Source organism: Pseudopipra pipra, chromosome 2 (genome assembly GCF_036250125.1).
Source record: "Pseudopipra pipra isolate bDixPip1 chromosome 2, bDixPip1.hap1, whole genome shotgun sequence".
Taxonomy (NCBI): Eukaryota; Metazoa; Chordata; class Aves; order Passeriformes; family Pipridae; genus Pseudopipra; species Pseudopipra pipra.
Window position 1 is genome coordinate 111,343,627 of NC_087550.1, and position 8,311 is coordinate 111,351,937.

The 8,311-nt window shown below is 47.7% G+C and overlaps 1 long non-coding RNA gene across 1 annotated transcript; it reads left to right on the forward strand.

Moving 5' to 3' along the window:
• The first annotated feature begins 337 nt into the window (after nucleotides 1-337).
• On the forward strand, nucleotides 338-7,952 carry LOC135410295 (uncharacterized). The gene is made up of 3 exons (XR_010428605.1): nucleotides 338-484; nucleotides 3,070-4,192; nucleotides 4,789-7,952. It is a non-coding gene; the product is annotated as an uncharacterized LOC135410295 (long non-coding RNA).
• The last annotated feature ends 359 nt before the right edge of the window (nucleotides 7,953-8,311 follow it).

Genomic DNA, 8,311 nt, shown 5'->3' on the forward strand with positions numbered 1-8,311 from the left:
GGTAGGGAGGATCTGGCCTCAGAATTTCACACTAAGGCCCCAGGCTGAGACCCCAGAAAGTGGCTGTTTGGGTCTGTGTGACAAAGGGCATCTCAGTATGCGAACGGCATCATCTGCATATTCCTTCTGGGCTCAGAGCTTAGCAAAGAGCACGTCCCAAAGTCCCTGCATGACCTCAGTAGCCTGGGAACATGAGTGGGGACAGGAGGGTGATCTGAGACTCCGCAGTGAAACACATGTCCTTGCTTGGCACATTACCTCTGGAAAACATCCCTCAGGACGGACTTCAGCAAAGGCTATTTCTGTGCTACAAGGTACACACCTTACTTGCAGCTGAAGGAGTGGCAAGTAAAGGGCTGTAGAAGAAGAAATATTTTTTTCTTGGTTGATACCACAGCAAGGAAAAGACTGCAGATTTGCTTTAGGAGGGGGAAGTCTGATTCACCCTCATTGTCACTCACTCCTGACTCTCCATCTGAGTGCAGTAAGTGATTTTCTCTCCCTTTCACAGGGGGGGGATATGTAGTGAGCTCTCAGGATTGCTGCTAAACAGGACTCCCCAAAGGGAGATCTGGAAAAGCTCCTTAGCTGGCAGAGAGGAGAAGCCAAAGCAATGGCAAAGGACAGACATTCAGGAGCAGGATTTGGCCCAGCTGTCAGTCCTGGCTTGCCAGTGCAGATAATGGCAAAGGATCTGTCTCATTCACTCTCTGTCACAGCTGTGTTAACTCATCAGTGTTGAAGGAGTTAAAATAAATATAGAGGTTTTCAGAGCAGGACCATGCTTCACCTGTGGCACAACTGGTGAGTAGGTCAGGGCAACCATTGCCCCATGTCTCAGCACTGCCACACAGTTCCTTTCACTGGGACTTGCTGATGGTCTCGCAGCACAAACTGTGGCATATCAGAGCACAAGATCACAGGGGCCACGGTGCAGCCTGAAGGCATCCAGCTGTTCATTTATGCTGCTGCTTCTTCACAATCCACTTACTAGCAGGTGGCTTATATAAATCAAACTGGAAATATTTCCATAAACTGTAATTTCTACGTAGTTTCTGGAACCAGAGAAAATCCATGGACTCCATCCAGGAGCTCAGGTGAGGGGGATTACAATGGCTCAGGAAGAAGTGTTCATGCCTCTCTTTTCCGGCAGTGCACCCTTTCAATGGAAGAAGCCTGCCTGCCTGTCTGTCTGAGAGGCAAGTCAGCACACAAAGCAAAGCCAGATGCCCTGTCTTGCTCACGGCGATAAACTTTTATTCTTTGTTTATTTGCAATCCTGCTTAATCTAGAGGAAATCATCTTCACTTGAGAAGCATAGCTTGTTCTTCATTTATAAAAAGCACAACCTTCTCACCTGCATTTGTGATTTCTCACCTGCCCTGGCAGCTCCTCAGGGACTCCAGACCTGTCCTCTGCAGCTTCTTTTCCTGACTTTTTCCCATATTTTAGGAAAACAATGTCAGGCAAATCAGACAAACCGGGATCTTCCCAAACTGTCCCTCACAACAAGACCATATTACCATAATTTCCACAAAAGAGCTTACAATGGATGACATGAGGATATCCATTTCTATCTTATGTATATATATATATATATATATTAAAAAAAAATAGAAAGGAAGCAACAAAAAAACCAGGAGCTGTCTGAAAGAAAATTGCCACAAAGGAAAGGAGCAAGGACTCAGTTTCTTTGACAATCAGAGTGATACAGCTTGCATGAGAATTTATTTCAGTATGCTTCTTCAGCACACATCAGACTCCCAGGAGGGTGTTTCAGATCTCATTTCCTAACTTTCCTGATTGGAACTGAGCCTTGCATTTATTTGGCTTTTTCATTTTACACTATCTTTCAGAGTCCTGCTTGATTTCTTACAACCTTCCTGCCTTTTGTGCCTCACCTCTTCCCCAGTCCCCCCACCGCAGCCCAGAGAGACAAGAAAATACAGAGGATGTGCCAGAGACCGCAGCTCCAGCAAACTTCAGTTAATCTCCCCCAGAAGGACACAGTCCCTTCTCAGAGGCATTACCCAGTCCATGGCTATTTACAGCAGTCAAGAGTTCAACTTGTTTTCCCAAAGCAAGTTCTTGTTATAGCTCAGGGTAAAGGCTTCCCAAGAAAAGCAGAAACATCTCTTCCATTCTTTCCAGCTCTGGAAAAAACAGCTGAACTGGCCCCTCTGATGGTCTCCAGAGTCACACAGAACATAGAGTTACCCAGTCCTTAAAGGAGCCAAGGGAAAAGTATCCTCAGTGAATTTCAGATGTGCTCCCTTGACACTTGCAGCAGCTCACACTCTGTGAAGTCCCACTGACCTTTGGTAGGATCCAAAGCCCACATCTGGCCTGAGGGTCTGAGTCGTGGCATCTTATCCTGCTTTCTCCCCATGTTACTCTAATTTGACACAGGAAAGTTTCTTCTTCCAAGTACTGTTTTAGTTCAGTCTTCCTTCTTTCAAGCTTGTTTCAGCCGATGTAGGAATAGCAGCGGTTCGGAGTAGGAGATCCCTGAGTTTGATTACACATCTTGGGGCAGAAGACCAAAGTGGTATTTAATAAACCACCACCTTTGCCAAAAGCAGCATAATCAAATCCTGTGAAATGAGCAATTGCTGCAACGGGGATAGCTTGAGCTGGTGTGCTGGCAGAGCGACAGCTGCTTGTCTCTTGGCTACTGCTGAGCCAGATTCAAGAGCTTGAACACAGCTTTGAGCTCTGGCAGCAAATCTCGGAGGCACTGCAGGCTCAAGCATCCCAAGGGCAACAAAACCCCCTTGCATCAGTGCCTGCCACCCAGTCTGTGAAGTGGTTTTGCATCAGCTCCAAGAGCAAGAGGCGAAAGAGTGAGTGAGAGAGAGAGATGTTCACTCAAACTGGCAGCTGCCTTTTGTTTCATGATGGCAGCTGCCAGCAAGAGACAGGCAGGGCAAGAGAAAAACACACAAGAGCAACACGCTAGATGCAAAGCATATTACACGCTAGATTTAAAATAAAATAGCATGCATGAGGGGTAAATATTCAGCATAATGCATGACGACTCAGCCCCGTCATTCTCCTTCCATTTCCTAGGAGCTGTGGGACTGGATCTCCCTGGGCTGCACTTGCCATCCTGGATGAAAAGACAGGGGCAACACCCAAATTTTATAAGCAAAGGAAGCAAGGGCCTAAATATTGACTTTCTTCATCCGCTTGAGACAGGTGAAAAAAGAAATATCACTTCAGTGGAGAAGGGTGGTCTGTGGGTGATCCTGTACAGTGGGCTTGTTGTTTCTCTCACTTTTGACAGCTTGCTTGCTTCCTCTCCTTGTGGGACTGTATTTCAGTCAGTTTAATGTTTTTGGCAGGATGATGGCTCTGGAGCCTGATCCTCCTCCCCCCAGAGAAGCAGAGCATCTCTCTCCTCCTCCATCTAAGCCTCCCCAGCACAGCACTCCCAGCACCACCTCCTGCTCCAGGGGAAGCCCTTTGTCAGGGAAGGACCCACTTTCAAACAGCTGCACGGACCTGGGCGATGCTGATCAACATCTGTATCTGCATCCTTCAGGGATGATGTTCCTGCATTCTTCAGGGTTGAAGGATCATCCCTGGCCCTTTGGCTCCTCATCCACCCCAGTGTTGTTGCTCAGACAGGCATGCCAGCAAGGGCAGGCATACATTTCCCACCCCTTTCCCGAGTGCAGAGTTTGACAGCACAGTGAACCTGTCTCTGGGCTCTCTGGTACCGCAGCAAGAACACTTTGGCCATGTGGCACTCACTCCACTGGTTTGAATTTATTTTAATGGTTCTGACAGCCAACTTTGTAGCAGCAGCTTCTTCTGCCAGATCAGATATTGTTTACCCATCCTACTTTAACTTTATGCCATGTTCAATATCTTCTCTCCACACCAAGCTCACTTGATGCCAAATCAGGTATCGTTTGTCCTCCCTCGGCCAGCACAGAGCATAAAGCTGGCATATGTTCCCTGTAGTGCACTCTGGCTAATTCAGCAGAAATGTGAGCACATGCCTGCACCTGATCCAGACCTGTTCTTCCTGCTGAGTGGTCTGGTGGTGGATCTGGCAGTCACTGCCAGGAGAGCACAGCCTCAGCACGCTCCGACAGCTGCCAGGAGCACCAAGCATACCATGGAAGCAGCTTCCAGCTGCCCCACACCCTGGCCAGAGCAGCTGGAGCACCTGGTGGCTGTAAAGGTGATGCTGGGACACCAGCAAGCCACGCATGAGCTGTAAACCTGTTGGTGCATGAACAGAAGGGGTAAGGGGTAAGGGACAGGGGGACAGGAAGAGGAGGGGAAAAGTTGTGCTTTTCATAGTTCAGGTTAAAAGAGCAATGAGATAAGATGAGGTTTGCCTGAGTCTGAATTCAAGCTGCTATTTAAAAATAAATAAATAAATAAATAAAATAAAACCAGGTTACTGTGTTCTTCCTGCTGGAGCTAACTCAAGTTAGTCAAGCCACACTAAAAAAACCACCTTTTCTTTATTTACTTGTTCTGAGCAGGGTGTGTAAACATACCTGGAGCAGATTTGAGCTCCTTTTTATGCAAGGAAATGTTTCGGAGGAAGCCAAGAAACTGGGACATTTTTGCATGTAAGGCAGAGAAAGAAACGTATTGTCTGAGAGCAAAGTAACTCCGAATGTGGCCATGGAGATAAAATGGGGGTTTCAGCTCCTGCATGCAAGAGCAGCATTTCTCAAAGACAGCTTTTTTCTGTTTCATCTTCTTTCTGTTTATTTTAAGTGAAGCTCTTTTCTATCTCCTTTTTTGGTTTTAATCTTTGTATAGAACACACTCTGTGACCCTGACAGAGGAAAAGCAGCAAAGTCCTACCTCCTCTATGAATGTGTTTAGAAACACTAAGTGATCAAAGTCAACACCGTGTGAGCAGCGACTGAGTTACTCCCATTGCCACGCATTCCCGGTTTTGACAGACTGCATCGTTTGGTGTGCTGATGTAGAAGCATTTCATACACTATGAATATTCACCGCGCATATTAAATTAACCAGGTGAGAAACTACAGGTTTGTTTTGCATGTTAACTCTGTGTTAACGCTGCCCCTAAGTGGTTAAGTTGGTTTATTGCAAGTTAATTAGCCCCTCATTTCGGGCAGTTATTTATTTATTTGTGGAAGACTTTTGTGGCTTTTTCTCTTCCAGCCTCATGCTTAGACCTTGTCTCTCTGCCTAGTCTGTGTTTGCATCCTACTCTATGTGGGTTTCACATAACCACAACATTTACAGTCAACTCAGCTTGGAAAACACATGTACGGGAAAACACGGGTGCCTACTACACATTTACTACTCAATCCAAGTGAGGCTGTGATCCTGTTAACAGGCTTCTCTCCCTCAGCTCGTTTTAATTAGCATTTCAAGGGATGCTTGGTACTGCAAGCCGGTGAAGTCTGAAGTTATGATGGGCTGCCTTTTACATCTTTTCTCCTTAATCAATGTGCCATTTCATGAACATTTCATCACCTGGGCAAGCCTTTTCTCAGGTGCCTTGATATTCATCCTTATGTTCCCATCCTTCTGCATGGATCCACACAATGTGCCAAGATCACACCTTCTCCTCTTGGGGCAGCTGGTTGCTATTGGAGAGGTGTGTGGGTGTGGGCACACTAATAAGAGCAGCTCAAGCTTCCTATGAGGCCTTGAGTTTCCCTTCTTCACAGTGTGGGCTCCTCCACCTGCCCCGTGGGGAGGAAGAGGTGAGGAAGGAAGACAGCTCTATGCAGTTTACTGGCTCTGAGAGGCCTCACACCAACAGAGGAGACTCGACAAAGCCTCCAACCGAACAACTGCAGAGCTTCCTGACATGCTAGGCTCCAAGGAGCCTTTTAAAATTTTTAGTTGCTTCCAGACTGTGGATGGGGAGCTTGGGACTGCTCCCCAGTTTGGTTCTCAGTGACCAAACTGCCTCCCAGGGCACATTAAGTGGGTGACCATTGTGATATCCTCAAAGTCCAAACTTCTTTGGCTCCTTGCTTCATTAGAGAGCTGAGTCAGACAGGTCAAAGCAGATTTTCGGTTCTAAAGTTCTTCAGCTCCTTTTGGGATGGTGTGGAGCAAAAGCGCACCTTGGTGCTGACCCTGCCTCATCCTTGGGGGTTGGGGTCCAGACAGGTAGGGTTAAGCCAGCAGCAGGCGGAGTCCTTGCACACTGGGCTTGCACCTCCAGGGACCTGGAAGTAATTCACAGTAGAGCCTCTATCTGAGGAAAGCAAACCCAGTCAATATTGCGGTAGCAGATGCCTGCATGTCTGCACTGCACCAGGCAGGCAGCACAGCCATCCATCCCAGTTCGGGCTGTGTTGGCAGCACAGGCAGAGAAAGGTGAGAAAGAGCAGAGGCAGTACAGCTCAGGATACCTGGATATACTGGCAGAATCTCTCTCTTGATTATCAGCCTCTTCTCTCCATAAGCTCTAAAATTCATATCTAAGACACCATAAAAACTGAAGAGCGGTGAATCTTCAGGAAGGTCTCCAGGCTTTGGCAGAGAGCACGAGCTGCTTTTCCATCATGCCAGCACCGCCCTTCACCTTGAATGAGCGGCATTTGTCTCCTATCGCCTTCCCTCGTGAAAGTGCAGACCGGAGCCCGGGGGGGCGTTTCGAGTGCCTTGAGCTCGATGCAGCCCCCTCCTCGCATCGCATCCTAGTGCCGGGGCTCGGAGGGAGACATCTGGCCTTGCAAAGCAGGGGCTGGGGAGCGCAATGGGGGCGAGCAGGCATCCGTCCTTTTCCCAGTGCCCTGCTCCTGCCGCCGAGAGCTGCCTGCATCCTGGCCTTGCGCAGCGCGGTTGGACATGGAGTTAAGGAGTCCAGACGCTGGGATGCGAAAGGAGCCGTGACTGTGTGAGAGGAGCTCGCTCATCTTAAAGGGGCTTTGGGAGGGCAATGATAGTGGCACATTTATAGGATCCCACTGCTTCTTAAAAACCTGCGGCCGCATCTGTTTGGTGCTGTGTTTTCAGTCGGAGCTGGGAAAAGTCTGCATAAAAACTCAAGGACTACCTTAAATACCCCCTAACCAAGCCTTCTTAAAACTCCTATTAAAATACGAACACCGCAGTCAAGACGGCAGGCTGGAGGTCTGCCCAGTGGCCAAATAAATCAAAATATTCCAGATATCCTGTTTGCAAACGCCCATTAAAGCCTGACAACTGCTTAATACCAAAGGCAGCGTGGATCTGAAAGATAGGGAAAACGTGACCCTTCCTGCAAAGCAGCCCGGGTTTATTTCTTCCCCTTTCAAAGCAGAGCTTCGCTGCTTCAGTTCTGTCCTTTTTCCCAGGGGGTGCAGAAAAGGGTTGCCGGTGGTCTGGCGAGCTGCTCAGGGCTGCCAGGTTGCGAGGGCTGGGGGTTGTGTAGCCACGGCCCCTCAGACCCCCAGCCCCACGGCCAGCACTGGCCACCAAACAGTGTCTGCCAGGGACCTCCCTGCCCAGGACTGCGGCCAAGCCTGGTGTCAGGGTTCAGGTCGGGGTGAAAAACAGCCATTTATCTGCGTTTGCAGCCCGATGACGTCCGCAGGCACTTTCCGTGCTCTTTATCTGTTTTCTCAAATAAATTAATAAATAAGAGGCGGAGAGGCTGGAAATAAGGACAGAGAAAATGAACAGATTTTGATCTAGTAAGCAATTTAAATCTGGGCTGGCAAGCTGCGTTCGTTCATTCATTAATTCAGCCTTGTGCTCAGAAAACCCCAGCAGGACTCTCTTCCAGCGCAAGAACTTCCGACTGTGAAATAAACCCCGCGTAACCAGATTAACTATGAGGTATGTATCAGCCAGGTCTTAGGCATTAATTCAAGCATACTGCACATCTCCAGAGCTTGATTTCTGGATCAGGTGTTGCTCACTGGAGGGCATAAACTCTCTGAAGTTTCCTGTCTTCCACCTCCCCCTGTATTGCTGTTCCCTGCTCAATAAATAAAAAAATATTATTATATGTGCTGTCAGGGAGTCTTGATTCGGCTGTTAATAGCAATGTTATCAATACCTTGTCTTTCAGTGTCGCATAACTCAAAAGTGGCTGGATGGTTTTCTTCTGGCATTGCAAAAATTAATCACTTCTGGGTTTAGCCCAAGCATAGAAATTCTCACCTTAAAACATTCGTAAATTCAGAATATATTTAGCATGCAGAAACTGATGGGCAAGATAGAAATCTCTGCATAAGCTTAGTGCAGTCTTCCACCTCACAAGTCTGTGCTATACTGAATCACAAGGTGATTACTGTCTGTATGAGTGACTCCAATTATAGTATTCTCATGTTATTTATCATTTGATAAATGAAGTGGGACAGGG